General features: G+C 39.8%; 1 protein-coding gene across 1 annotated transcript in view; it reads right to left on the bottom strand.

Moving 5' to 3' along the window:
- LOC106870343 (structure-specific endonuclease subunit slx1) overlaps window positions 1-3,213 on the bottom strand; it is a 77,835-nt gene that overhangs the window by 67,594 nt on the left and 7,028 nt on the right. The gene's annotated exons all lie outside the window — the stretch shown is intronic.

Below are 3,213 nucleotides of genomic sequence, written 5' to 3' on the forward strand. Positions count from 1 at the left end.
TTTGTCGCTTTGTTACTGTGTTGTCTTGTAACATTCAGGGAAATCAATGTTTTTTAAAGAAATTTTCTACAAATAATTTACCGGAATTCAATGTGACAAATGGGCCAGCTATAGGAATCTACGGTACTACTGGGTTACATACACAGAACGGTTAAGCACTCAGCGAATTTCGGCGATCTTGAAACTGGCGCTTGTACGAATCACATTGACCGAGGTCTGTTGGTCCCGAATTAAAAGACAGATGAAGAATGTGACTGGATCATCGGGCGACATGCAAAGGTCCCGCGTCGGATGAGTCAATGTCTCGAGAAATGTATGGAGTTACCGCGAAGAAAAACTTTAAGAATTTCTATACAAATGTATAGAACACATTGCGGAAGTTTATCCTTCCACCAGCACGGCTTTCCCGAACACACTTCTCGACAAAACTCATATATTTCTGAAATAAAAAAAAACAAAAAAACACGCTCTAATTTCATATTACGCCAGGAAATTACTCTGAAAGAAATCTCTGCAGAAAGGTGAGTAGATTGATTACACATTTCTTGCTTTATGTTATGTTATGTTTTATTTTATGTTTTTTGAGATTTGGCTGTTGTTTCTAGCATGTAAATAGCCTGCTTGGGGAGGGGAGGGGTCAATTGAAATTTTTCAAACAATTTTTTTTTCAGAATCATAATCTCCGTATTTTTTTTACGCATTTCTGAAAAAAAAAAAAAAAAAAATTTCCGGAAAATATTTTTAAATGTGTGGTAAGTAGCTTGCTTACCAACCACATGGTTCTGGGTTCAGTCCCACTGCGTGGCACCTTGGGCAAGTGTCTTCTACTACAGCCTCGGGCCGACCAAAGCCTTGTGAGTGGATTTGGTAGACGGAAACTGAAAGAAGCCCGTCGTATATATGTATATATATATATGTATGTGTTTGTCCCCCCCTAACATCGCTTGTGTGTTTACGTCCCCGTAACTTAGCGGTTCGGCAAAAGAGAGCCCGATAGAATAAGTACTAGGCATCCAAAGAATAAGTCCTGGGGGTCGATTTGCTCGACTAAAATGCGGTGCTCCAGCATGGCCGCAGTCAAATGACTGAAACAAGTAAAAGAGTAAAAGAGTATTACATATTGTCCAACTGGACCGTGAAAAGAATATATTGTTGGGTAACTTTGCACTAACACACATCACTTTTTTTGTTTCGAAGTTTCAAGTTGCATTTTGTAGATATATAGTATTTACTCATTGACAGCAGGCTATAGTTTATATAGATTAAAACTGGGCCCTTAGACACAGAGACCTCAGAGCAACTAACTGGCCCCTGTGTGTCCATGCCCACAGGGCAGCATTGTTTGGATCCACCAGTTTTTGTTTTCCGTATCAAATTCAGATATTAATCGGAATCTACACACCCAGAAAGGTGTTCATTGAAAATTTCATTACAAATGCTCATTTTTCTGGACGTTATGAGGAAACAAAGCCGACGCGTGTTAATTTTTAACACACACGATCATTTAATGTCTGCTTTCCACGGGTTAGATGGCTTGATTGGAAACTGTTAAGCTGAGGGGCTGCACCAGACTCAAGTCTGATTTGGCATGGTTTCTGTGGCTGGATGCCCTTCCTAATGCCAACCACTCTGAGAGTGTGGTGGGAGAGTGTCACAGACACTGGTGCTGTTACGTGACACCAGAACCTGCCACAACTATGTGATCAGCGGAAAGAAACTAAAAGCGATAGGTTTTTCTTTTAAGTCTGGTACTTATTCCATCAGTCATTTTTTTTGCCAAACCGTTAAGTTATGACAACACCGGTTGTCAAGCAGTGGGGCAGGGGACAAACAACGACATATTTACACACACATGCATGCACACAGATATATATATATATGTATATATATATATGTATGTATGTATATCCAGAGAAATATATATATATATATATATATATATATACGACAGGCTTCTTTCAATTTCCATCTACCAAATCCACTCACAAGGCTTTGGCCAACCTGAAGCTATAGTAAAGGACACTTGCCTAAGAAACAATGCCGTGGGACTCCACCTAAAACCGTGTGGTTTGGAAGTCAACTTCTTACCACACAGCCGCACCTGTTGGATAACTTCAATGCAGGTCAGTTTAGAAGATGGACAGCTTTATTGCTGACCAGTCGGGATGGTGGGTAGACTTGATATAGGCCAGATTGTTTTAGAGTTACAACTTTTTATAAAACGTTTTAATAGATTCCTTTCAGAGTTATTATTCTACTTGGGGGTGGTCATATTTGGCCAATTAACTAATTAAACATACGCATTGTACATTTGATCTTTACTTCGGCTATATTGTAATTATTTTAATTTCTTATTTCTTTATTGTCCACAAGGGGCTAAACACGGAGGGGACAAACAAGGACAGACAAAGGGATTAAGTCGATTACATCGACTTCAGTGCGTAACTGGTACTTGATTTATCGACCCCGAAAAGATGAAAGGCAAAGTCGACCTCAAAACGTAGCGGCAGACGAAATACATATTTCGTTATTGCCCACAAGGGGCTAAACATAGAGGGAACAAACAAGAACAGACGAACGGATTAAGTCGATTACATCGACCCTAGTGCGTAACTGGTACTTAATTTATCGACCCCGAAAGGATGAAAGGCAAAGTCGACCTCGGCGGAATTTGAACGCAGAACGTAACGGCAGACGAAATACCGCTAAGCATTTCGCCCGACGTGCTAACGTTTCTGCCAGCTCGCCGCCTTATATTGTAATTATTGTAACCACTATATTGTAATTATTTTAATTTCTGAGTTCAAATTCCGCCAAGGTCGACTTTGCCTTTCATCCTTTCGGGGTCGATAAATTAAGTACCAGTGAAACATTGACGGTCAATGTAATCAACTAAGTCTCCTCCCCAAGAATTTCAGGCCTTGTGCCTTTAGTAGAAAGGATTATTATTTTAATTTCTTTGTCAAAGTTCTTTGATTACACGTGAAATAAAGAATGGTTGAAGGGGTCACGAAAGAACTTTGACGAACAGTAAATATATGCTGTGTGTGTTTCATTGGCAAAATATGTAACTTTTAGAGTTATTCCCCTTGAACCACAACGATGACTGCTGTCGTCTGACATTATAGTCTTTACTCTCTTTTACTTGTTTCAGTCTTTTGACTGTGGCCATGCTGGAGCACCGCCTTTAGTCGAATCAAATCAACCCCAGGA

The sequence above is a fragment of the Octopus bimaculoides genome, chromosome 30 (genome assembly GCF_001194135.2).
Source record: "Octopus bimaculoides isolate UCB-OBI-ISO-001 chromosome 30, ASM119413v2, whole genome shotgun sequence".
NCBI lineage: Eukaryota > Metazoa > Mollusca > Cephalopoda > Octopoda > Octopodidae > Octopus > Octopus bimaculoides.